The following is a 27,968-nucleotide window of genomic DNA, read 5'->3' as shown; positions in this document are numbered from 1 at the left end:
TACCTCAGAGGACTGTTAGGAGCATGAATGCATTGGTATTTAAAAAGCTATTAGAACAGTGTCTGGCTTATAATAAGCACTATATGAGTACTTGCTGAGTAGAAGAAATATTCACCATCCTACCACTTCTTCCCGTCTCCATTCTCCCACCCCAGTTCTAGCCAGCATCAACGCTCACCTAGAATGCTGACTACAGTAGTCACCTAACTGGTCTCCCTGCGTTCAGCTTTGTCCTCCTACAGCTCATTCTCCACGAAGGAGAGGAAACATTTAAAAACCCAAGTCAGATCATGTCACTGCTCCAAACAGTCTAGAATCTTTCATCTTACAATAAAATATGATAAAGTTCTTAGCATGGCTTAAAAGACTTTACAAGATTCCTTCCCACCCAAACCTCATCTCTCATCTCCTCTTATCCACCGTATTCTCTGTTCCACTCATCCTGGCCCGCTTGCTGTCCTTAGCCCTGTTAAGCATACTCTTACCTCAGGATGTGTGTATTTGCTATACCTCTGCCTGGAGTGCTCTTTCCTTAGGTAGTCACAGATGCTTCAGTCTCTCACACAGGTCTCTTCTCAAATGTCATCTCATCAGACAGACCTGCTTTGTTTACCCTATCCTACACGTGTCAGTCTCTATTCCTATTCTCTGTTTAATTTTCCTCTGTACCGCTTACCTGAGGTATAACTCTTTGTTAATTGAGTTACTTCCTCTCTCTGCCCTTGATGTCAATTCCAGAAGGGCAGGGGCCTCTGTTTTATTTGCCACCCACAACTCCACTACTGAGAATGGTAGCAGGCACGAAGTTGACAAATTTGTTGAGTACAGGGAAAACATGTATATATTCACTCATGTTCAACCTCAAGGTTGTCTATAACATACTCCTGAATGTCACAAGGGACAAAACAAATTCTATAAAATCTGCATATTACAGAATGAGCTGTTTCCAGCAGGAAATTTTTATTTTTAAGTATTAATTTTATTTTTAAACCTTTTAAGTAGAATTGACAAATGAATAATGCCTATTTTTATCTTTGCCCCCAATTACTTACCAATAGTCACAAAGACTACACAAATTAGATATAAAACCACTTCCCCCCTCAGATTTACCTGATCTGTTAGGTCTATTTTGCAAAAATGCTATTTCCTTATAGAAAATTTTTTCTCAATGGGGCACCTGGGTGGCTCAGTAGGTTGAGCGTCTGACTTTGGCTCAGGTCATGATCTCACAGTTTGTGAGTTTGAGCCCCGCATCGGGCTCTGTGCTGCCAGCTCAGGGCTTGGAGCCTGCTTCGGATTCTGTGTCTTCCTCTCTCTCTGCTCCTCTCCTGATCGTGGTCTGTCTCTCTCTCAAAAGTGAATAAAGATTAAAAAATTTTTTTTTTTTAAAAAAAGAAAATTTTTTTTCAAAAATATCTCCTACTAAATGTTCAAACATGAAAATGTGGAAAAGCAGGGTTTAAGATTTTGGAGACAGCAGCTAAGTAGTTGGGCAATCTCCCAGTGGGACATTTTACCAGTAAATTCAGGCATTTGTTGATGAAAATACTTCTCACATCTTGCTTCAGTAACATTATATATCATCTGATGGTTGCCATGGAAATAGTAATGCTAACAAGGATTAGCCCCATAGGGTTTTACCACTGTGTGTAGAATTACTTTCTGTCAAGTCACTAGGGAAGCAACACAGATATTATGTGGGGACAAAAAGCTGGTGAGATCCTGTGTAAGTGAGGGAAAGTTGAGGGGCCCTAACTCTTCTTCCAAACCAGTGCCTATCCATTCCTCACCCTCATGATACTACAGCTTGATTACCTAACTTCTGAGACTCTTTCAATCCTACATCTTCCATGAAGTCTTTTTTTTTTTTTTTAACGTTTATTTATTTTTGGGAGAGAGAGAGAGAGAGAGAGAGTGCGTGCGTGCATGTGTGAGAGAGCACTAGTGGGGGAGGGGCAGAGACAAAGAGGGAGACACAGAATCTGAAACAGGCTCCAGACTCTGAGCTGTCGGCACAGAGGCAGATGCGGGGCTTGAACTTAGGAATGGTGAGATCATGACCTAAGCTGAAGTCGGACACTCAACCGACTGAGCCACCCAGGCACCCCTTCCATGGAGCCTTTCTTAATGAACTCTATCAGTTCCTGCTATCAACCCATACTTTATTTTATTTATTTATTTTTAAAGTAGGCTTCATGCCCAAGATGGAGCCCAACACAAGTTTTGAACCCATGACCCTGAGATCAAGACCTGAGCCAAGATCAAGAGTCAGATGCTCAACCAACTGAGCCACCAAGTGCCCCTCTCAATCTATACTTTAAAAAAATGGCCTTCATATCATAATTTAAGCACCTAATGATAGTGTCTTGCATGGTTCCCTATATCTAAGTTGAATGAATACTTACAGTGCAAAGTGCTGTCACATGAACTATTTCATGAAGTCCTCATAATAAAACCTGTTAGGTGGGTATTATTAACCCACTACCTAGATGAGAAAACTGAAGTTTGGAGAGATTAAGTGACTTTCCCAATACAAGTTATTTCCTAAAACAAGCCTTATCACTTGCACTAGACTACAGGCTCCTCAAAGGAGCCATCTCTTGCCAGTTCTCTAGTATTCAGACAGGGCGTGGCTCACAACAGGCAATTAGTTAACAAAAAATGATTTAAAGAAAATCAGGGGCGCCTGAGTGGTTTAGTCTGTTAAGCATCCAACTCTTGATTTTGGCTCAGGTCATGATCTCATGGTTGGTAACTCTGCGCTGACAGTGTGGAGCCTGCTTGGGATTCTCTCTCTCCCTCTCTCTCTGCCCCTCACCCACTCACTCTGTCTCTCTCTCTCAAAATAAATAAATTAAAAAAAAATTAAAAAACAAAAAGAAAACTAGTATGAAAAAAATACAAAGAACTACATTTTATGTAAATAGGTGGGAAGGCCAGGGACTGCTGTGTGTGTGTGTGTGTGTGTGTGTGTGTTTAAGGTATCAAACATACTGAGAGATTTCTAACAAAGTCCATGTACTATTTTGAAAAAAAAATTTAAATTTTATATAAAGCTCTAACTATGAACATATTGGTGTTTGGTCATGATCAGTTGTGAGATATGTTGCAAGTCACTTGTTATTAATAAAGTAATGAAGTAAATACTTCAAAAATATCAGTAGTAGCAAATTCAAAATATTCACTTACTATTTTTTCTCTAGTAGGAGAGAAAAGGTATACAGCTAGCCTTCTGAGCCAGGCAAACACTACAGAGGCATTCTGAGCATGTCTCTTGATGGAAAAAAGGTTAAGAAGCACTAATAAAAAAGTACTGAGACAGGGATCATTGTCATTGGACCCCATTTCTAACTATTCCTGGCTTACTGGGCAAACAAAGCAATTTAGGTAAGCAATTTGGCCTCTATCTCCTCAGGACTTCAAAAACATCAAAAAATTGTCAGACTATCCCTCAGGGGCTAGTAGGCAGTACTTAGGGTTCTGAGTTGGCATCTGTTCTATTTTCTTGTTTCTCTGGATGGTAAGGGAGCAGAGTAGCTTACTACTTGTGGAAACTGCTGAGTGGACTGCCTTTGTGAAAATGAAACCAGTAAGTTTTGAAGTTGATTCAGCTGTCTCCTTCTGAGAAAAATGGAAAGTCAAAGGATGAGTTTTTAAAAACCTTTTCAGATTAGAACAATAGAATGTATTATGCAAACCAGCTACAAAAAAAAAGTCTCTGTGATTTTAAACAAAGTAAGTTGTTCCCAAATAAACATCAACTTCTCAGGGAGAGTTAAGAGATTAAAGGCATATCTCACTTTTTCAGCTTTTAAATACATAATAAAAACCCATTTCCTACTTCTCCAAGGTGTTAGAAAATTGATTAATTTCTGTGAAGCCTTTCATGTACACACGGTGATATCTTACAGCTAAACACTATTCTATTTAAACTTGTTTTTGCTTCCTTTCTGTCAGTCAACTACCATGTCTATCTGGAGTGCCATGAAGGAGATTATTAATTAAAGGCAGTCATATAAGCTTGAAAATTTTCAGAAACAGGGACGCGTAAAAAGACAGAAATGGAAATTTGGGGACACATTCAGACAGAGGCTCATTTAAATGCCAGAATAATTATTCCAAGCCAAAGAGAATTCAAATAACCTGTCATCTCAAAGTTCCTAGGTAGGAGAGAAGGTGCTCTGCAAATCAAAATGATCATTCCTTAATAAACCTAACATATTAAGGAAGAGGCAAAAATAAAAGACAACAGTTCAAAATAATATGGTAATCCAATACCATTTCAACATACAATTACTGAACATCTACCACAGGCAAGGCAGTATGTTAGGCACTAAATAAGATGCAGAAAAGTCATGAAACACTAGGGATCCCATTTGCTAAAGTAAAAGCAATGACATAGAAGCACATATATTAAAACATTCAATTGATAGAACTTAAGTTCTGGAAAGTAAATCCTCAAAGCATACTGAATCAATGTCTTTATACATTCAGTCACTGTGAATTTTGATATGCTATTTTTATACAATGAGATTCACCAACAGTTTTAAGCTTTCCAGCCAATCAGCCATAAGAACTACATAAACCCAAAAGAATAGGCCATATGCAGCATGAAATACCTTTTCAAATGAACTCAGAGCAAATCTGATGCCCCCAAGTACAAGAAAATTGCTTGCTGATTCTACAGAGCTTACTTCCACAGACTGAACAAAGTACAGCTGGTTTACACTGCAGCAGAAAGAATTAAACTAACATAAAGGTTATCCTACTGATTATGGAGTAAATTCATAGAAGTCCTGAAATCACCTTCCATGGTTACACTGCCCGATCCATTAATATTATTGCTAGGAATCTATCTTCAGGAATAATCAATAACTTATGTACCTAGCAATTACCTAGGTGTATATCCTACAGAAATGTGTGCTTATGTTTCACCAGAATATATGTCCAAGATGGTTTATGACAGTATTATTTGGTAACAGCTAAAACCTACAAACAACCACTACCAGTAAAATGGGTATGTTACATATTCCTACAATGGAATACAACACACTAAAGCAAATGAATTATCTGAACTATGTGTATCAGCATGGATGGACTGTAAAAACAAAACGTTAAGCAAAAGGAGTCAGACACAAAATAATCCACACTATAGGATTCCATTTATGCTCAATTCCAAAACAGGCAAAAAAAAACAAAAACAAAAAAACACCTCAGTATTATTTATGGATACATACTTAGCAAGTTTGAATTACTATAAAGTAAAGGACTGATTACCATTAAAGTCAGGATAGTGATTCCTCTGGGAAAAAGGGTGTTCGGCTTGGAGACTATGCAGAGGGCTCAGTTAAGCTGTGCTCCTAACCACCAGCAATAATGCTATAATAAATAAAAAGTTTGCTGACCCCTGCATCCTTTCAAAGAAATTGGCACATGAAGCCAAATGCCAGTTAGGGAGTTGTTTGGATGATCTTCAGTCCCAAACAGGGTCATAAAGTCACATGTCATGCTCTCTCCAGGGATCAACTACCTAGGACCAGATGCTTCTATTCAAGCCCAGCACTCCCAATCCAGAGGAGACCCACTGTCAGATTAAGCTCTCAAACTCCTTTGTATTTAATTAATTTTGGTATAATTTTAGTTAAAAATATAGTCCAGTTATGTCTTCCTGAAATCACACTCAAGTAGCCTTGATTGAATTTTATATGTGCCCAAACCTATACTCATTAAAAGACAATTTCTGGGGCTCCTGCGTGGCTCAGTCAGCTAAGCATCCAACTTTGCCTCAGGTCATGATCTCACGGTTCGGTTCGTGGATTTGAGCCCCATGTTGGGCTCTATGCTGACTGCTCAGAGCCTGGAGCCTGCTTTGGATTCTGTGTCTCCCTCTCTCTCTGCCCCTCCCCTGCTTGTGCTCTGTCTCTCAAATATAAATAAATGTTAAAAAAAAAAAAAAAAGAATTCTTAGTCTGTTATTTCTACAGGTGGAAGATCTTATCCATTTTATTTGAAGGCTTCCTAATTTCATTATTAGAGATAAAGTATAATTTCTATTAGTCTGCAACTAATACTGGCTCCTTGTTTGAAATCAGAACAGTTAAGTTTTATGGACCAAAACCATGTAGGAAAGTTACATGTGAAAATTTAGTTGGTGATACACTATTTTCATCAAGATGCTCAATGACCACAAAGGACAAGAAATGTGTTCCAGTATTTGATGGTGTTGGAAGAAGAATCAATGCATGAAAAATGCATAGATTACTTTTCTTGACGAAAGGGGGGATAACATAACCAAAACAATAGAGAATCAATCTCACATCACTGCCATAGTCCAGGTGTCAATGTCCACATCACCGATGGAAAGACAACCAGCTATGTCATAACACACTTGATGTAATGCACTGTTAAGTGCACATCTTCTAGCCAAAATGTTTAACTTGAGTCTATCAAGCTTTTAATATATATCCTCCAGTTATAGGAAATGCCAGGGAAGAGAAGAGTGAACTAAATGTCACTATGAGGAAGCAACCAAACAAATTCAGAAGCTGGAACTTACTACAGGGCAATCGGCCCAGTTTCTTCATGTCAATAGAAGAGTAATTGTACTAAAACAACACTTGAGTGACCAGACATAACGCAACAGAAATAACGCATGGTCTGGACTGTACTTCGATTTGCAAACAAGTGTAAAGAACATCTTTTGAGGTCAATTGGGGAAATTTGAATATGGCTTTAGATTAGAATAACAAAGAGTTACTGGAGTGGAAAGGTAGAGATCACAGATTTCAAAAGCAGGTTACAAAATAGTGTGTGCAGTATATGACATGATTCATGTTTAAAAATCATAGTTGCATTTACATATGTCTAGGAAAAGGCCTCTAAAGATTTGCACTAAATTGTTTCTATTTTTTAATGTTTATTCATTTATTTTCAGAGAGAGAGAGAGAGCGAGCAGGGGAAGGGCAGAGAGAAAGGGAGAGAGAGAAGCCCAAGTAGGCTCTGCGCCACCAGTACAGAGCCTGATGCAGGGCTCAATCCCACAAACCATGAAATCATGACCTGACCCAAAATCAAGAGTCCGATGCTTAACTGACTGAGCCATCCAGGTCCCCCGGCACTAAACTGTTTCAATGGTCACTTCAGGAAGGTAAAAATGTAATGTTTTAATTATTTTACTTTTATTTTCTAACTTTCTTCAGTGCACATGTACTGCTTTTCTGATAAGAAAAGGTTAAAAAACAACTTAAAATCTCCAAGGCAGTGAATGTTAAGTGCCAGTAAATGATAATGAGTTCAGAAAATGAGGCAATCACTGTGCTTTGTGGGGGAGATGAATTATCAGCTGGTCCTGGAGAAATGGGCAGAATTTGGATAGGTAGGAACTGTTACTTCCTTAACCCGTCAGTCAGCCTAAAAGTGACCAGGCTGTATGAAGGACAGCTCGGCTAGGCCATGAAGCACTTAGGCCAAAAACCCCCCTCCCTTTAAATTCTAGTTAGCTGCTCCGCATTTCTGTCATTGCTCATGATCCAAAAGCCACTACACCAAGAGATGAACACTGATTTATTCTGTCCTCATTTTCCTAAAAGATTCCCTCTTTCTGGCTTCTGAGAATGGAATGTTTTGCTTCTAAGAATGGAATGTTCTAGCGCAGGTATGTGTGTAGCCCCATATACATGCACTGGGGTGAAGAGAAGATATGGTACAAGGGATTTTATTTTGAGGTTGTCAAGACAGCAGACATAATACGGCCTTGTTGAACTCTGTAGGGTTCTACCACTTTCATGAATGTGCAACCTCCAGCCTTTTTTCTCTTCTTTGTGTTTTGATCTGGTTGAGTCATTTACACACTCAACAGATATTTGAGAAGCACCTATCATGTGCTTGGCACACAAAAGGTTACACAAAACACAAAAGGAACTGTAAACAAATGTTGAACTCTAGTTAATAATACACATCCTGAAGTATTAAGGAATATAGTATACTGATGTGTCCAACTTACTTTGCAATGCATCAGAAAATAAGATGGAGTGATAGATGGATAGATGTATGATTAAAAAAAGTAACAAAGTAACTATAAAATCTAGGTGTTGAATATACGGGTTTCACTAATTCTTTCAACTTTCTGCATATTTGTATTTTTAGTGTGTGGGATAGGAGGTATATGGAGAATCTCTTTATCTTCTCTTCAATTTTGCTTTGAGTCTTAAACTGCTCTAAAAAATAAGGCCTTATTGAAAAAAATTGTTTTAGAATGAAGTGTTGGGGGAAAAATATATACAGCTTAATGCCTTGCCTATAGCTGGTAGTCATTCTCAATAAATGTTTACTAAACTTATGAAAACAAAAAACCAGAAAAGGTTAAACACAGTAGTTTTAAATTCGTATCTGAAGGCATGTTCTACAAGAGATATCTGAAATTTGCTCAAGTCCAAAGTTTTTGATCCTCTGGTTTTTTGTCTGTGTAGAGACAACCTGGGTATTTGTTATGCCCAGACTGTGCTCATCACTCAGATGCTACGGGGAGTGAGCAAAGTCAAAAAGAACCCGGGGGTAGAAATGCAATTAGAACTGCTTAAGGGAAAAAAATAAATAAGAGAAAATGTACCCTTCTATAACAGTAGCACTCATTAGCACAGATGTGGGCAATTACTTTGGTGATGTGGGCATAAACCAGGGATGTGGAGATTAAAGAGCTCAGAGTTCTAGACCTACTAGCTTTACTACAGATTAGTCTGTCATGTGATGTTGGGCAAGTCTTTTAATTAAAAAAAGTTTTTAAGTTTATTTATTTATTTTGACACACACACACACACACACACACACACACACACACACACACAGAATCCCAAGTGGACTCTGCACTGTCAGCACAGAGCCTAATGCGGGGCTCAAACTCACAAACTGTGAGATCATGACTTGAGCTGAAATCAAGATTCAGATGCTCAACCAACTGAGCCACCCAGTACCCCCTTATTTGAAATTCCTCTTTTGATTTTTTTTTTTTTGTCTCGTGTCCATGAAATTCCCCTTTTGTAAAAATGGGGACAATATTTGCCTTTCTACCTCGTAGGATTCTGATCATGGAAATGTAAGTTTTCTTAAGCCTTTTTTAAAAAATTTTTGTTTTAAAGAGAGAGCGCAAGTTGGGGAGGAGAGGGGCAGAGGGACAGATAGAATCTTAAGCAGACTTCTCGCTCAGCATGGAGCCTGATGTAGGGGCTTGCTCCCATGACCCTAGAATCATGACCTGAGCCGAAATCAAGAGTCTGATGCTTAACCAACTGTGCCACCCAGGCATGCCCCAGGCCTTAAAGCATAATACAAATGTGAGGCATTCTTATTATCCTGTTAGGACTAAGTGACCCAAACCTGTCCCACTTTCCAAAATATACCCACTTCATCAGGAAAATAAAGCAGATCATCATTACTAATCCCTTTCTTGGGTTTTATCCACTCCCTGAATGAGGGTTTGAAATTTTCTCTAAATCATGGGGCTATATTTATGATAATCTAGATCTGGTTTCTCTACTGGTTTCAAGCTCAATCCACTTGGCATAAAGCAATTACTTCCAAGAGTATGTTATGTTTCCCAAGTGTTAAATAAATATCAGTCCAAAAGAAGGTTAGCAGATATTAGTGACAAAACACAAAATTCCAATGTCAAAAAGTTTGGGAAACATTGGATCAAAGAGATTTCTTTACTATAAGGCTCACAAAAACTTGTAGTTTACTAATATACACTGCAAATCTCCAAGAGAAGGATATAATATTAAATGCTTCCTGGACTCTTTTGACCATGGAATCAATCATCTTTATGCCAAGATACATTTCTTGGGATTAATGCTATAATGGCACAATGGGGAAAGCTGCTATAAACACTGGAAAATTCTTTTTTTTATTTTTTTATTTTTTTTTCAACTTTTTAAATTTATTTTTGGGACAGAGAGAGACAGAGCATGAACGGGGGAGGGGCAGAGAGAGAGGGAGACACAGAATCGGAAACAGGCTCCAGGCTCCGAGCCATCAGCCCAGAGCCCGACGCGGGGCTCGAACTCACGGACCGCGAGATCGTGACCTGGCTGATGTCGGACGCTTAACCGACTGCGCCACCCAGGCGCCCCAACACTGGAAAATTCTAAACAGATTTACATTTTGATTCAGGGCTCCACTGATGGCAACCAAGTTAAAAACAAAACCAAAAAAATACCCCTTTCAATTATAATAATGACAATGTCAGGGACTCTGTTTTATAGAATGAAGCTGAGCAAACTTTGTCCTACCTATTGAGAGGAAAAATGCTCCTAACCTTTGGGTAAAATTACAGCTATGCAATTCAGGACACAGAGAATACTGCCCTGGGGGTTCCATAGTATACAGTCTGTTCCATACCTGTTTTGATCTTAGCATGCCTACCTTGTATGCCTTAAAGCAGATCCACTTTGGGCCTTTGATCACAAGCTTTAATAGCTATGGTTCTGGAGCCTGGGCGGCTCAGTCGGTTAAGCATCCAACTTCAGCTCAAGTCATGATCTTGCAGTCTGTGAATTCAAGTCCCGTGTTGGGCTCTGTGCTGACAGCTCAGAGCCTGGAGCCTGCTTTGGATTCTGTCTCCCTCTCTCTGCCCCTCCCCCGCTCAGGCCTCTGTCTCTTTCTCTCTGTCTCAAAAGTAAATAAACATTAAAAAACAAATTGAAAAAAAAAATAGCCATGGTTATAAGGCCCCCATTCTCAGATCAGGGCCTACCTTTTCTCAACAGGCTTTACTAGAGCCTCCCCCCTGGCTTCTTGGATCAAGACCATTTCAGCTATCTTTTTTTTTTTTTCAACCAGGCTGCTTTTTCCTAAGTTAACTGTCTGTCCTCTGACTTGATGCCTTGTTTACCTATTTCTATGGAATCTACAGACCCTGCCTAAATAGCTAGGCTCCTGGCCACTCCTGTCTCATTGCTGCCTATTTCATAAAACAACACATTTTATTATTTTTAATATTCATCATTTTGGGGGGAAGCAGCTCAAGTTGGTGACTCACAATGGGCCTTTGGAAACATTTGGTAAAGCCAATGAAACAGAAGAGTCAGAAGGTAGAGAGCAAAACTCAGAATCAGAGATGTTTTCTTATTAATTAAAACTCTAGTAAAGAATGAGACTGGGAGAGATTACCAAAGGAGTATTTCTAATAAAGCCTGTAGTTTCAGACAATGTTAGAGCTACGTTCCAATTCCAGAGCCTTGACTAAATTAACAGTCAGGACTCGGTGATCACATATTAAGAGAAAAACAAAGCCATTTAACAGCTAGCCTTCCAAAATAGCCAATTTCCTGGATGAATTCTGAGCTAATAGTTTAGGGTTAAGGTAAGGCAGAGTGAGATTAACACCTTCCACTGCCTTGATTAAAACTTTGTCTTAAGAACACCCATCTACAAACGTGACAATCAACATTTTAGTACTTCTGAATCTGAATCTTCTTACTGCTTTCCTATGTTGTATTATAATTGCAAATTTAGAGTAAACAGATCTGTTAATTAGGAATAGTGGTGTTAAGAGATATTAGCCTTTGTCTTGGATGAAAATAGCTAAATTAGTCCTATGGGAACCAAGGATATTTTGGTCCCCAAGAGAAAATTCTGGGGCATAAACTGTTCTACAAGGAAAGTCATATTTACAGCAAAACCTGGGAGTGCAAATTTGATTTTTAAAGATCTCAAAAAAGTCTGAGGAAAGATAGCCATGACCGAACACAAAAAAGTGGCAACGGGGCAGTCTGTGCCAAGGATCTAGCTGACCAACTCTCTAGGTCTCAGTTTTCTTATCTGCAAAATAGCAATAATATATAACTAACTCAGATATTATTATTCTTTTTTACAGACAAGGAAACTGACAATACAATTGTGAGTTTCAATTAAAAAACATGAAAACAGACTAAACTTTAAAGCACAAAAATTTTATTACTAAGCAATTTCAAGGTAAAGTGGTACCCTAAGGGAAATAGGAGGAGATTCAACCTTTATTTCAAAGGGATGTGATCCATCATTCTCATCTCATTTCAAGCACTGAAACAGCCAATAATTCACATTCTTTATATGATCCCAATTTCCTCATGGATTTCCCACTATAGTTTAAAACCAACTCTAAGCCAGTTGGCAGTGGGGAAAACAACTTTTATAGCCACAAGGCTCTGTCAGGCCACAGCACAGACATCTCATACTAATGAGCACCTCTGTAGAGAGAAAGTAAAGCAAGAAAGCAGAGAGGCAAATTAAAGCCTAGTGATCATGGAGCAGGGACAGCCTTCTCACACCCCACTCCAAAGGAAGTGTTGGGAAGTCCCACTGGTGAGGACTCCCGGCTTCTGCAAGAATGCATAAAATCCCCTGTGGTGAAGAAGCCCTTTGCCTCTGTTATTAGTCTATTTCCTTGTTACAGGTGCTTTACATTTATCTTCTGTTTTTGCCCTTTTTTTCTTTTTTCCCTGTAAAATATTGTGAAGCCATATGAACAAGGCATATACTGCCATCGATTTAGTTAAGTTCACTCATCAGTGGTTAGTACTTTTTGATATATAGGTCTTCCACATCTTTCACCAAATTACCTAAGTATTTCACATTTGTGGATGCTACTGTTAAGTAGCATTTTAGAAACTGAATTTCTGATTGTTACCATTAGTATGCAAATACAATTACTATTTGGATATTCATCTTTAATCTTGCAATCTTCCTAGAATAACTTATTAGTTACTAGTAGTTTTTGTAGTTCCATCACAGTTTTTACATAGAATGTGAAAAACACAACTTTACTTCTTCCTTTCTTTTCTGGATATCTTTGGTATTTCTTTTTCTTTCTTGACTGTACTGGCCTGAACCTCCAGGATGATGCTAAACAGAAGTGGTGGGAACAGACACATCTTCACCTCATTCCTGACCTCAGAGGTCTTTCACCATTTAAGTATAATGTTAGCTGTCAGTTTTGCTGTTGTTGTTTTTGGTTTTTTGCAAATGTCTCTTACCAGGTTCAAACAGTTCTCTTCTATTCCTAGTCTGTTGAGAGTTTTCATCAGGAATAGATGTTAGATTTTGGTCAGTGCTTTGTCTATTAAAATAATCATAAAATCTTTCATTTTTTCTTTGTTAAAATGAGTTAAATTAATTTTTAAAAGTTACATCATCCCTATGTTCTTGGGACAAATCTCACTTGTTTCTGGCTTTTATCCTTTGAATATGTTGTTGGTTTCAATTAGCTAAATTACTGTTTAAAGTTTTTGCATTTATGTTCATGAGGGATACTGGTTTTCTTGTAATGTCTATCTGGTTTTGGTATCAGGGTAAGGCTGGTCTCAGAGAATGAGTTGGGGATATGCCCTTGTCTTCACATTTTTAGAAGAATTTGTGTAGAGCTGGTATTATTTCTTCCTTAAAGTGCTGGATCTTCCTTTGGGGAAAAGTTTAACTATAGTTTCAGTTTCTGTAATAGATATAGAGTTAAGACTACTTCTTTTTCAAAAATACTTATTTATTTAAGTAATCTCTGCACCCAACATGGGGCTTAAACCCATAACCCCAAGATGAAGAGTTGCTCTTCTGACTGTACCAGTCAGGTGCCCCAAGACCACTTCTTCTTGAGTCGAGATTTAATAGTTTGTCTCTCAAGGAATTTTTTCCATTTCACTTAAGTTGCAAATGTATTGGCATGAAGTTGCTCATAATATTCCTTGTATTCCTTTTACTATCTGTAAACTCTGTGGTGGTGATGTCTTTCTTATTCCTGACATTGCTAATACATGTTTTCTCTCTTTTTTCTCTCAGTCTAGCTAGAGATTTATCAATTAAAAAAAAGTTTATTTATTTTGAGAGAGAGAGAGAGAGAGAGAGAGAGAGAGAGAGAGAGAGAGAGAATGCATGTGCACAAGCATGAGAGGGTGAGGGACAGAGAGAGAAGAAGAGAGAGACTCCCAAGCAAGCTCCACACTCAGCACAGAGCCTGACATGGAGCTCAATCTCCTGACTGTGAGATCATGACCTGAGCTGAAATCAAGAGTCTGACACTTAACCAACTGAGCCACGCAGGTGCCCCTAGAGGTTTATCAATTTCACTGATCTCTCAAAGAACTAGCATTGGGTTTTACTGATTTTATCTGTTTTGTTTTCTATTTCACTGATTTCTGCTCTAAACTGTATTTCCTTTCTTCTCCTTACTTCAAGTTTCATTCTTCTAGTTTTTTTTTTTTTTAAGTTTATTTATTTTGAGAGAGAGAGCAGCATGAGCAGGGGAGGGGCAGATAGAGGGGGAGAGAGACAATCCCAAGCAGGCTCTGCACTGTCAGCACATGGAGATTGACGCGGGGCTCAATCTCAAGAATGTGAGATCATGATCTGAGCCAATATCAAGAGTCAGATGCTTAGCCAACTGAACTACCCAGGCACCCCAAGGTACACTCATTCTTCTGGCTTCCTAGGGTGGAAACTGAGATCAATGATTTAAAGCTTTTTTTTTTTCTAATATAGATCTTCCTCAATTTATGATGGGGTCATGTCTCAATAAACCCACTGTAAGTTGGAAATATTGAAAATGCATTTAATACACTGAGCCTACCAAACATCATAGCTTAGCCTAGCCTACCTTAAATGTGCTCAGAACACTTAGCCTACAGTTGGGCAAAATCATCTAACATATCCAACAAAGTGTTGGCTATCTCATGTAAGTTTTTGAATACTGTACTTAAAGTGAAAAAGAGAATGGCTGCAATGGTTCTATGGGTACAGATGGCTGTAAGTATACTGGTTGTTTACCCTCATAATCACGTGGCTGACTGGGAGCTGTAGCTTGCTGCCACTGCCCAGTAACACGAGAGTATTGTATCACACATCACTAGCCTGGGAAAATATCAAATTTCAAATTCAAAGTATATGTTTCTACTATAAGTGTATTGCTTTTGCACCATCATGAAGTTTTTCAATCATGAATTGGATCATATAAGTCAGGGAACATCTGTCCAAGTACTGCTTTAGTGACATCCCACCAATTATATGTTGTGTTTTCATTCTCATCCAGTTCCAAAAACTTTCTAATTTCCATTCTGATTTATCCGTTTACCCATGGGTTATTTAGAAGTGTTATTATTTGCTTTTCAAATGTTCTGGATTTTCCAGAGATGTTTACATTACTGATTTCCAATTTAATTCCATCATGGTCATGGAACATACTTTGTAGGACTGAATCCTTTTAAATTTATTGAGACTTTTTTTTAAATGGCTCATAACATGGTTTATCTTGGTAGGATGTACACTTGAAAATAGTGTGCATTCGGGGCGCCCAGATGGCTTAGTTGGTTAAGCATCTGACTTCGGCTAAGTCATGATCTCAAGGGTTTGTGAATTCGAGGCTCACTTCGGGCTCTGTGCTGATAGCTCAGAGCCTGGAGCTCGCTTCGGATTCTGTGTCTCCTTCTCTCTCTCTCTGCCCCTCCCCTGCTCATGCTCTTGCTCAAAAATAAATAAACATTAAAAAATTAAAAAAAAAAACAACAATGTGCATTCTGCTATTGTTAGGTGGAACATTCTACCAGGTCTAGTTCCAATTAGGTTAGTTGATGGTTAGTTCAAATCTTCTATATCGTTGCTTATTTTCTGTTCTATCAGTTGAGAGAGTTGTATTAAGTTGTGAATTTAGTTTTGCTTGTTGTAGTACTACCAGTTTGTTTCATGTATTTTATTTTTTTATTTCATTTTGAGAGAGACAGCACACACAAGTGGGGGAGAGGGAGAGAGAGAAACATAAGCAGGCTCTATACCCAGAGTGGAGCCCAATGCAGGGCTTAATCTCACATCTGTTAGATCATGACCTGAACCAAAATTAAGAGTTGGACACTCAACCAACTGAGCCACCCAGGCATCCCTTTCTGTTTCATGTATTTTAAAACTCTGTTATTCAAGGCAAAAACATTTAGGATTGCTATGTCCTCTTGATCGACCTCTTCATCATTGTGAAATTACCTCCTCCATTGCTGGTAATATTCTTTGTTCAGAAATGTACTTCATTTACTATTAAATAATGTAGCTACTACAGTTTTTTTGACTAGTGTTAACATGCTATAAGTTTTATTCCTTTAATTTTTAACCTCTTACTCTCTAGTTTTTAATCCAAATGGTCTCTGCTTTTTAATTGACGTTTTCACCATTTATATTTAATGTGATTTTCTGATAAGTTTAGGTTTGTATTTGTTTTCTATTTAAGCCACTTGTTCTTCATTCTTTTTCTGCCTTTAAAAAATTAATGAAGTATTTTTATGATTCCATTTTATATTGTTTGTTTATAATTTAAGTGGTTGCTTTAAGGTGTATCATATTTATCTTTAATATATCACAATCTATCTTCAAGTGATATGACATCCCTTCACATAGAGTATAAGAAATTTACCATAGCATACTTCCATTTCTCCCCTTCTGGCCTTTAGCCTATTGTTGCCATGCATTTTATTTTTACATATGTTATAAACCCCAAAATACAATGTCATTTTTTGTTTAAAGAGTCAGTTATCTTTTAAAGAGATTTATATAGGGGCGCCTGGGTGGCGCAGTCGGTTAAGCGTCCGACTTCAGCCAGGTCACGACCGCGGTCCGTGAGTTTGAGCCCCGCGTCAGGCTCTGGGCTGATGGCTCGGAGCCTGGAGCCTGTTTCGGATTCTGTGTCTCCCTCTCTCTCTGCCCCTCCCCCGTTCATGCTCTGTCTCTCTCTGTCCCAAAAATAAATAAAAACGTTGAGAAGAAAAAAAAATTAAAAAAAAAATAAAGAGATTTATATATATAAGAAGAAAAAACCCATTTATCCATATAATTACCATTTTGAGTGTTCTTCATTCCTTTGTATAGATCTAGATTTCCAACAGATATCATTTTCCTTTTGCCCAAATAACTTCTTTTAACATTTCTCCTCTTCTGGGTCTGATGAGTTATTTCAGCTTTTTTATGTCTGAAAAATGTCTTTATTTCAACTTTGCTTTTGAAATGTATTTTTATTGGGTACAGAATTCTAGGTTGACAGTTATTCTCTCTTCAGAACTTTAAAAATTTTGCTCCATTATATTCTCACCTGCATTATTTTTTATGAGAAACCTGGTATCATTCATATCTTTGTTCCTCTTTAGTGCCTTTTCCTCTGGCTGCTTTTAAGATTTTCTCTTTATCACCGGTTTTGAGCAGTTTGATTATTATGTTCCTTGGTGTACAGAACACTTCAGAACACTTAGGCCAAATCAGGAGACAGATACGACAGATTAAAAGGAGAAATTTAAGATAAAGGATTATTAACTATAACAAAAGGTAACTAAAAGAAATAAGAAAACCTTATATAGTACCCACAGCTTATGGAGAGTACCCATAAAGGACAAAGTTGGAAGGGTTCACATCTCACTGGAATATGGTATGATTTAGCCCCCTGGATAGCAGAGAAGTTTGCAGGTTTGGCCAAGCCAGAGGTAGTCTGGGGTTCCTGGGCAAACAAGTTACCCTTGGGAGTAAATGGGAGGCAGGTAATCAGCAAGCAATGGCATGCAATGGGGGATCTGAATGTCAGTGGGGGCAGGAAGTCTTCAGAGCATAGGGAAGTTCCAGTTTATATGTAAAAATATAAACTGAAGAAAGGACAGGGGTGCAAATACTGCAGAGAGACCATGTTCTGGGGAAGTCTCCACTGGATGTCCTCATACCCACTCCCCTCCACCCCTGATCTGCACCAGAAACAAGAGAGCTTTTTTCCTCCTATAATGTCCTTCCAGTATGAGTGCGCTGTAGTAAGAGAAGGCATAACATCATGCACTCACTTTAAAGAAGAAATACTTAAAACAATTCCTTTATCTCAGAGCATAATATTGAAGGATGCATCTGGAACTGAAAGGCAGTAAGCTGATAAATGAAAGTATAGTTTTCTTCTTGTTTCTTGTGTTTGGGGTTCACTGAGCTTCTTAGATCTGTAGATTTATAGTTTTCATCACGTTTGGATAATTTTCAGCCATCATTTCTTCAAATATTTTTTCTGTACCCCCTCTTTAGGAACTCCAATTACACATATATTAGGTCACTTAAAAGGGTTCTAAAGCTCACTGATACTCTTTTCTTTCTTTCTGCATCTTATTGTGGATAATTTCTATTGCTGTGCTTTCAAATTCCCTAATTTTTTCTTCTGCAATGTCTAATCTGCCATTAATCCTATCTAGTGTATTCTTCATCTCAGACATTGTAGTTTTCATATCTAGAAGTTCTACTTGGATGTTTTATACCTTTCATGTGTCTACTTAACTTGTGAACATACAGAGTACAAGTTATAGTAATTCCTAATGTTCTTGTCTGCTAATTCTAATATCTGTGTCAGCTTTGAATGAGTTTCAATTGACTGATTATTCTTATTATGGATCATGTTTTCTTGCATCTTTGCATGCTTGATAATTTTTTTATTAGATGCCAGACATTATAAATTTTACCTTGTAAAGGTGTTGGATATTTTTGTATTCCTATAACTCTTCTTGAGCTTTGTTTTGGGATGCAGTTAAGTTACTTGGACACAGTTTGAGCCTTCTGAATCTTGTTTTTTAAGATTTGTTAGACAGGTCCAGGGCAGTACTCAGTCTACAGATAATTATTCGCTACTCGTTTTGTTTTTTTAAGATTTTATTTTATTTTTAAAAATTTATATTCGGGGCGCCTGGGTGGCGCAGTCGGTTAAGCGTCCGACTTCAGCCAGGTCACGATCTCGTGGTCCGTGAGTTCGAGCCCCGCGTCAGGCTCTGGGCTGACGGCTCAGAGCCTGGAGCCTGTTTCCGATTCTGTGTCTCCCTCTCTCTCTGCCCCTCCCCCGTTCATGCTCTGTCTCTCTCTGTCCCAAAAATAAATAAACGTTGAAAAAAAAAATTAAAAAAAAAAATAAAAATTTATATTCAAGTTAATTAACATACAGGATAATCTTGGCTTCAGGAGTAGAAACCAGTGATTCAATTCTTACACAGGACGCTCAGTGCTCATCCCAACAAGTGCCCTCCTTAATGCTCGTCACCCATTTAAACACCCTCCACCCTTCCCCGCTCCAACAACCCTCAGTTTGTTCTCTGTATTTAAGGGTTTCTTATGGCTTGCCTCCCTGTTTTTATCTTATTTTTACTTCCCCTATATTCATCTGTTGAGTTTCTCAAATTCCACGAGTGAAATCATGTATCTGTCTTTACCTGACTGACTTATTTCACTTAGCATAATACCCTCCAGTTCCATTTACATCGTTGCAAATGGCAAGATTTCATTCTTTTTCATTGCTGAGTAGTATTCCATTGTGCGCACATGCACGCGCGCACACACACACACATCTTCTTAATCCATTCATCAGTTGATGGACATTTGGGCTCTTTCCATAATTTGGCTGTTGTTAATAGTGCTGCTATATACATTGGGGTGCATGTGCCCCCTTCGAATCAGCACTCCTATATCCTTCGGATAAATTCCTAGTAGTGTAATTGCTGGGTCACAGGGTAGTTCTATTTTTAATTTTTTGAGGAACCTCTGTACTGTTTTCCAGAGTAGCTGTACCAGTTTGCATTCCCACCAACAGTGCAGAAGAGTTCCTTCCTCCTTTGTCCACATCCTCACCAACGTGTTGTTTCCTGAGTTGTTAATTTTAGCCACTCTGACCAGTGTGAGGTGGTTATCTTATTGTGGTTTTGATTTGTATTTCCCTGATGATGAGTAATGTTGAGCATCTTTTCATGTGTCTGTTTGCCACCTGGATGTTTTCTTTGGAAAAGTGATTATTCATGTCTTTTCCCCTTTTCTTTATTGGATTATTTGTTTTTTGGGTGTTGAATTTAGTAAGTTCTTTATAGATTTTTGGATACTAACTCTTTATCTGATAAGTCATTTGCAAATAACTTCTCCCATTCTGCCTTTTAGTTTTACTGACTGTTTCCTTAGCTGTGCTTTTTATCTTGATGAGGTCCCAATAGTTTTGCTTTTATTTCCCTTGCCTCCAGAGACATGTCAAGTAAGAAGTTGCTGTGGCCTAGGTCAAAGAGGTTGCTTGCCTGTTTTCTCCTGTAGGATTTTGATGGTTTCCTGTCTCACATTTAGGTCTTTCATACATTTTGAATTTATTTTTGTGTATGGTGTAAGAAAGTGGTCCAGTTTCATTTTTCTGCATGTTGCTATCTAGTTCTCCCAGCACCATTTGCTAAAGACAGTCTTTTTTTCTATTGGATACTCTTTCCTGCTTTGTTGAAGATTAGTTGGTCATATATTTGTGGGTCCCTTTCTGGGTTCTCTATTCTACTCTATTGATCTATGTGTCTGTTTTATGCCAATACCATAATGTCTTGATGATTCCAACTTTGTAATACAGGTTAAAGTCTGGGATTGTGATGCCTCCAGCTTTGGTTTTCTTTTTCAATATGACTTTGGCTATTCAGGGTCTTTTGTGGTTCCATACAAATTTTAGGATTGTTTGTTGTTCTAGCTCTGTGAAGAATGCTGGTGTTATTTTATAGGGATTGCACTGAATGTGTAGATTGCTTTGGGTAGTATTGACATTTTAACAATATTTGTTCTTCCAATTCGTGAGCATGGAATGTTTTTCCATTTCTTTGTGTCTTCTTCAATTTCCTTCATAAGCTTTCTATAGTTTTCAGCATACAGATCTTTTACCTCTTCGGTTAGGTTTATTCCTCAGTATTTTATGGGTTTTGGTACAACAGTATATGGGATTGATCCCTTGATATCTCTTTCTGTTGCTCTATTATTGGTGGATTATTCCCTGTTAACACAAGACCTTCCCAAGTACTCTACCCAATGCCTAGTGAAATTCTCCAATCTGGCTGGTAGTAATAGTAATAGTGCTTGCTACCACTGTGTGAGCACTGGACACCATTCCTTCTAATCTTTTTTATTTCTAATGTTTATTTTTGAGAGGGAGAAAGAGCACGAGTGGGGGAGGAGCAGAGAGAGAGGGAGACACAGAACCCGAAGCAGGCTCCAGGCTCTGAGCTGTCAGCACAGAGCCTGACGCGGGGCTCAAACTCATAAAGCATAAGATCATGACCTGTGTCGAAGTCCAATGCTCTACTGACTGAGCCACCTAAGTGCCCCCTTCTAATCTCTTTGAACCCCTATTATGCTTATGTTGATCACTTTCTTCTGATACTCAAGGGAGACCTTCTGCAGATCTCTGTGATTCTGTGTATCTCTCTTCATTCTGGTATTCTGTCCTATAAGCTCTAGCTGCACTGGTCTCCCAGACTCATAGCTCCATGTCAACTCTGGGAGTCTCCTGGGCTCTGCTTCAGTTCCTGCTCCTGACACCAGAGCCCAGAAACTCGAGGCAGAATGGGGCAATTTTGGAGCTCACCTCTTTCACTTGCCACCTCAAGGATCACTGTCGTTCATTTCCTGGTGCCCAGTATCTTGAAAACTATTGTTTCATACAGCTTGTATTTAAGTAGGCTCTATGACCAATATGGGGTTTGAACTCATGACCCTGAGATCAAGCTCTCTAGAGATCCTAGTGAGATCCTAGAGATCTCAAGATCTCTAGTGACCCTAGAGATCACATGCTCTACCGAGTGAGGCAAGTGCCCCAGTTTGTCTGTTTTTTTTAAGCAGTAGGTAAATCTGTCTCCTGTTACTCCAGCTCAGCTGGAAATGAAAGTTACCAGTATATCTCTTAAAGCTAATTTGTTCAAATTAGCCACCCAGACATCCCTAGCTGTCATTCTTATGTAAAGAGCATTCCCCGGGTGCCTGGGTGGCTCAGTCAGTTAAGCCTCTGACTTCGGCTCTGGTCATGATCTCACAATTTGTGAGTTTGAGCCCCATGTAGGGCTCTGTGCTGATTGCTTAGAGCCTGGAGCCTGCTTTGGATTCTGTATCTCCCTCTCTCTCTGCTCTTCCCCCTGCTCATGCTCTCTCTCTCCTTCAAAAATAAACAAACATTAGAAAAAATAGTTAAAAAAAAAAAAGCATTCCCTCAACACCTAGAGTTATTCAGTTATCTTTAAAAAAAATGATGGGCATTGAAGAGGGTATCTTTTGGGATGAGCACTGGGTGTTGTATGGAAACCAATTTGACAATAAATTTCATATAAAAAAAATAAGGTGCTCCTGGAAAAATGTTCAATTATTTCCTATTATCGATATTTAAAGAGTTAACAGAGTAATTTTTAATGCTGACAATTGTGTGGGGAGCCTTCTCTTTTCTGAGATTATGGATTCACAGGTTTTTATATATTCACATGTATAAGTTACTTGCAGCCCACTCAGTAGGAACCGTCAATTTCCTACTGGACTTGGAATTAGTTGTTCCTTCAAAGAGCCATGGTTCTTTTTAGCAAGGAACAGTATTTAAAAAGTAAAGTCTGGGTACTAGGGGTACTCATTACTACTAGTGTTTCATTGCTTCTAGGGCCTTTGAGGACAAAGCTAGGAATAAAAAATATACAATGAGTTGTACTTCTCTTATATGTTGGATTTTGGCTTATCTGTCCATCCTAACCCGCTCCGACCTCTCATTTCTTCCCTGATTATTCTTCACAGCTGTCCCTCATACCCCTTCTCTTGCTTATACCACACTTGGTGGAACTACTGAAGCACCGCTTGCTACACACTCAGGTGCTAGTTATTTTTGTCCCTGAGTCGTAGGACATTGCATGACTTTGACCAAGAATCTCATTAAACAAAACTGAAGTGATATTGCTATTAAAATAATGTGTAGCAACATTTACTTGCTAAACACGAATGTTGTAATACCACATCTCTGTTAATTATTTACCTATGAAATCAAACAGAATTTTTAAAGAAGGTTTTGTTTTCTATACCATTAAATAATTCCTGAGTGTAGGGCCCTATGATTGACACTGGAGACATAAACGAGTCTAAGACAGCATCTAATGTGTTACAGTCTCTGGGCTTTAATGCTTTGTTGGCGAGACATAGCATGAGTACCAGTACAAATGTAATTGCTATCTTCTAAGCCAGAAAGTAGGCCAAGGACTTTATACATAGTCTACAATCCTAACAGCCCTGCAAGGTGTATAGTGTGATTCTGGTGTTTTTTTTTTCTCTTAAATAATCCCTATTTTTTTCCAGATGAGGAAACTGTGCAATTGCAAACTCTCTGAATCTCAACTAACTTAGCTAGTAATCAACAGAGACAAAGTAAACCCAGATTCACCTAGTGCCAAAACCTGAATCCATTTCACTATGCCAAACTGCCTCTTAGAAGGAGTGATGAAGTGTGCCCTGACTTCAGCAAGGTTTAAGGATTTTGCTTTCATTCCACCCCACCTCCTTTCTGACACTGTGCTACTTATGTGGAAGAAGGGCTTATTGAGAGGTTTCCCCAGTGGCTTGTATCTCAGGGACTCCATTTTGTTAAATTCCTTTACTGATGAAGGAATTAAGATACTTATAACGTTGGCTACTGATACTAAATTAGGCAAGAACAGCTGTCACCAATCCTGGCTTCACATTAGAACAGTAATTCTCATCATTGACCACACACTATAAGCACCTGCTTTTAAAAATCCTGATGCTCAGGTCACATCCTAGGGTTGTTAAATCAGAATCTCTGGGGGTAGGTCCCAGATATCAGTATTCAGCTCAAAAGCTGACTAGTGATTCTAATTTGCAATCAGGAATGAGGTTTATAGCTTTAGAATACAGGGATAACATTTGCTAAGTGACTTTAATAAGGGGGCAAGGAGAAGACTCCTATACGAAAAACATAAAACTAAAGGAAATGGGTAGATACAAGGGCAATTTGAAGTCAGCAAGAAGTATGGAGACAGGTGTTTCCAAGGATCCAGAGTCTCCATTCCAGGGTAGTTTGAGGGAAAGAGAGACTGCTGTTAAGTTAGCCTGGTTCAGGTAAGTTAGCATTCTTACCTGTGTGGCTCCAAAGACTATACTTTCTATTAGGTCACACTGATTCCTCGTAGTAACAGCTGGCATTATGGGCCAAATGCTTGACCTGTTTTCATACAACTTTAGGAGGCAAGTCTCTATTTTACTTATGACACATAAAAAGATGCAAGATAGCTTATATGTATTTCTAAATAAGTCATCTAGACTAGTAGCTCCTGACCATGGATCCTTGGGGGATACTGAATTTCTAGAAGAATGCACAGAAAAGCACTGCCTGTAGATTGAACACATCCTATCATTAAATGCTGCTGTGATTACAGAATGTAAATTCTTCTGAAAGTATTACTAAATCCCTAATAATGTATAATTTTTATACTTTTTATCAATCTGCACATACTAAAATAACATCTATTATCATGTGAGAGTTTCCAATTTTTTTTTAATATTAAAAAGGGTCCTCTTGTGGAGAAACTGGAACCTTCATACCTTGTAAATGGGAATGTAAAATGTTACAAGCCTTTTTGAAAATCAGCCTGGCAGTTTTTCCTTTTTTTCATTTTTATTAAGTTTTTTATTTTAATTCCAGTGTAAGTAACATACAGCATTATATTAGTTTAGGTGTATAATATAGCGATTCAACAGTTCTATACATTACTCAGTGCTCATCATAACATGTGCCCTCCTTAATCGCCATCACCTATTTCCCCCATCCCCTTACCCCCTTCCCCTCTGGTAACCATCTGTTTTTCCTCTATAGTTAAGAGTCTGTTTCTTGGTTTCTCTCTTTTTCTTTTGTTCATTTGTTTCTCAAATTCCACATATAAGTGAAATCATATGGTATTTTTCTTTTCTTGGCTGACTTCTTTCACTTAGCATTATACTATCTAGCTCCGCCCATGTCATCGCAAAGATTTCATTCTTTTCTATGGCTGAGTAACATTCCATTATATGTATATACATATATACATATACACACACATATGTACATATATATATGTATAGGTGTGTATGTATGTGTGTGTGTGTATATCTCACATCTTTATCCATTCATCTATCGATGGTTACTTGGGCTGCTTCCATAATTTGGCTGCTTCCATAATTTGGCAGATAATGCTGAAATAAACATAAGGGTACATATATTCTTTTGAATTAGTGTTTTTGTATCCTTTGGGTAAATACTTAGTAGTGTGAATAGTGGATCATAGGGTAGTTCTATTTTTAGTTTTTTGAGGAACCTCCATACTGTTTTCCACAGTGGCTGCACCAGTTTGCATTCCCACAAATAGTGCAAGAGGGTTTCCTTTTCTCCACATCCTCAGAGTTTGGCAGTTCCTTAAACAGTTACAGAGACATACCACAGAAATTTCACTCCTAACTACCTACTCAACAGAAACAAAAACCTATGTCTACACAAAGGCTTGTATATGAATATTCATAGCAGCACTAATCATAAGAGTTGAAAACTAGAAATAATCCAAATGTCCATCAATGCATGAGTGAACCAGATGCAGTATAGCCGCACAACAGAATACTATTTAGCAATAAAAAGGAACTACTGATATGTACTACTACACAAATGAACCTCACAAATGTTATACTAAGTAAAAGAGACAAGACACACAAAAAAACCTATATTCTGTATGCCTTCATTTATATGGAATATCCAGAAAAGGCAAATCAATACAGACAGAAAACAGATCAGTGTTTGCCTGGAGCTGAGGGTGGGGGTGGGGACCGACTATAAAAGGGACATGAGGAGGGGTGCTTGGGTGGCTCAGCTGGTTAAGCGTCCAGCCCCTGGTTTCAGCTCAGGTCATGATCTCACGGTTTTGGGTTTGAACGCCACATCAGGCTGTGCGCTGACAGTGTGGAGCTTGCTTGGGATTCTCTTTCTCTCCCTCTCTCTCTCTCTGCTCCTCTTTCATGCTCTCTCAAAAATGAATAAATAAACTTAAAAAAAAAAAGGAAATGAGGAACTTTCGGGCAGGAGTTGGGGTGGGGGCGTTATGGAAATGTTCTGAAACTGGATTATGGTGATAGCCGCACAACTCCATTACATGTTTGCTAAAAATAACTGAGTTGTACATTTCCAATGGGTGAATTTTACAAAGTGTAAATTATACCTCAATAAGGCCGTCCAAAAATATTGTGAAAGGTAATTGATGAGATTTTTAAAAGGGGAGGTATCCTCAAGCTGAAAAACTGGAAGCCAGTGATGCAGACTATGGTGAAAGAATTCAGCAAGGGCAAGTGTACATTTGGTGATCATTTTGCAACATATACAAATATTGAATCATTATGCTATACACCTGAAACATGTTATATGTCAATTATCTAAGTAATTTTAAAGACTTTTTATTTTTTAGAGAGAGTGTGAGTGGGGAAAGGGGCAGAGGGAGGGAAAAACAGGGAGAGAGGGAGGGAAACAGGGAGAGAGGGAGGGGGAGAGGGAGAGAGAGAGAGGGGGGAGAGAGGGGGGGGGGCGGGAGAGAGAGGGGTGGGGGAGAGAGAGAGAGAGGGAGAGAGAGGGAGGGAGAGAGAGAGAGAGAGGATCTTAAGCATACTCCACACTCAGCACAGAGCCCAATGTGGGGCTTGATCCCATGACTCTGGGATCAGACCTGAGCCGAAATCAAGAGTCAGATGCTCAACCAACTGAGCCACCCAGGCGCCCCAATTTATCTCAGTAATTTTTAAAAAGTTCATAAGAAATATGTCTTAAAAAAAAGAAAAAGAGTGTACATTAAAGGAAGTAAAATATTAATTCTCCGGGTGGGTAAAATCTTTCAGTAAATACTCAAACTTCTATAACACTTAAACCACAGAACTACACAATATATATTTGCTTAACTTATAAATGTAGTTCTAATGCTTCCTAAGCATCCACATTTCATACAAGTTGCTCTGCCTTCTGTAGGAGGTGCCCTGAGTGCACAGCCCTTGACAGAACAGAGTCAAGTACATGAATCAACCACAATAGATGGTAGAATACAAGTGACAAAAGAAAAGTACTAAAGCGCTCTTGCTGCTCAGTAGAAGGAAAGATAACTGGTGGGGGCAGAACAGAAAAGGCCTCATTGAAAGAAGTGGCAAGTAAGCTTGGCCTTAAGGACTGGGGAAAATTCCAAAGGTGGCAGTGTGAAGTGGGAAAGCACAGGATCAGGAAATAGGCCAGTCTGGTTGAAGCGTGGGGCTCAAAAAGAAAGGTAACAGGACACAGGCTGGAAATGTATGCTAGGTCCAGATGCCAAAGAGCTTTGAAAGCCATACCATGGAGCCCCAACTTTGTTTTGTAAGCAAAGAAGTAGCTCCTGAAGAAAATGAGTTGTCTGAAACAACCATGGATGAAGGTAATCCGACAATGGGAGAAAATGGAAGGGTAGAGCATCAAGGCAGGGGGATACACGGGAGATTGCTGCATGAAATTCAGAGAGCCTCAACCAGGGATAGGGCAGTAGAAAAAAAAGGAGGGGCAGACTCTGATTCTCTGGTCCTAGTAAGGAGGGGAGGTTCATCTCGAATTACACTTCATCTTTTAAGGGCTTCTGCTTTGTTACTCTCCCCAACTCTCAGGGATTTGTCTGTCTCCCACTGACAGTTAAAAGTCCATAACTGAGATCTGTGGCAGTCTGTTTCAGAAGACACATTTTCATTCATTTTGTTTTTTCCCCAAACAAAAGGATACTATTTGGTAAATAAATTCCTTTCATTTAGGGAAGTGCCACCATATGCAAGGAATGAGTTTTTAATTCTAATTCTGCCAGTTTTAAAATAGGATGCTAATTTTGAAAGACTGGCCTCAATCCTATGTTATGTTCAATTTCAATCTGGTTTTGAGGAATAAGCCAAATAGTTAAGTAGACCACAAGGCACCGAGTTGCCATGAAATAAAAACCGGTATGCTCTTCACAGAGCTCCTGCTAAACACTGAAGTTCCCCTTTAATGTCTACCAGCTTTTTAAGTAAATAAACAGCATAAAACAAAATACTATCGTTTAAGTACACAGAATTATTTTTAGTGCTAAGATTTAAAAAAAAAATTTTTTTTTTTTTTACAGACTTTTTACAATACATGTTTGCAT

At 38.6% G+C, this 27,968-nt stretch overlaps 1 protein-coding gene across 3 annotated transcripts in view; it reads right to left on the bottom strand.

The window, feature by feature from the left end:
- BICDL1 (BICD family like cargo adaptor 1) overlaps positions 1-27,968 on the bottom strand; it is a 105,610-nt gene that overhangs the window by 49,195 nt on the left and 28,447 nt on the right. The window lies entirely within an intron of this gene.

This window comes from Lynx rufus, unplaced genomic scaffold (assembly GCF_022079265.1).
Source record: "Lynx rufus isolate CCGP_SWC_20201006 ecotype Redwood Valley unplaced genomic scaffold, mLynRuf1.p SCAF_24, whole genome shotgun sequence".
Classification (NCBI taxonomy): Eukaryota; Metazoa; Chordata; class Mammalia; order Carnivora; family Felidae; genus Lynx; species Lynx rufus.
The sequence above is the reverse complement of the archived record's forward strand: the minus strand, read 5'-3'. Positions and strand labels throughout refer to the sequence as shown.